General features: G+C 46.2%; 1 protein-coding gene across 1 annotated transcript in view; it reads right to left on the reverse strand.

The window, feature by feature from the left end:
* The window catches only part of plxnb1a (plexin b1a), a 48,287-nt gene that overhangs the window by 32,828 nt on the left and 15,158 nt on the right, over window positions 1-301 (reverse strand). The gene's annotated exons all lie outside the window — the stretch shown is intronic.

A 301-nucleotide genomic window follows, 5' to 3' on the forward strand; every position in this document is an offset into this window, starting at 1 on the left:
CTATCTAGCATCCATCCATCTAGCATCCATCCATCCATCCATCCATCTATCTATCTATCTAGCATCCATCCATCCATCCTTCTAGCATCCATCCATCCATCTAGCATCCATCCATCCAGCCATCCATCTATCTAGCATCCATCCATCTAGCATCCATCCATCCATCCATCCATCTATCTATCTAGCATCCATCCATCCATCCTTCTAGCATCCATCCATCCATCTATCATCCATCCATCCATCCATCTAGCATCCATCCATCCATCTAGCATCCGTCCATCCATCCATCCATCCATCCATC

This window comes from Nematolebias whitei, chromosome 11 (assembly GCF_014905685.2).
Source record: "Nematolebias whitei isolate Nwh7 chromosome 11, NemWhi1, whole genome shotgun sequence".
NCBI classification, from domain to species: Eukaryota; Metazoa; Chordata; class Actinopteri; order Cyprinodontiformes; family Rivulidae; genus Nematolebias; species Nematolebias whitei.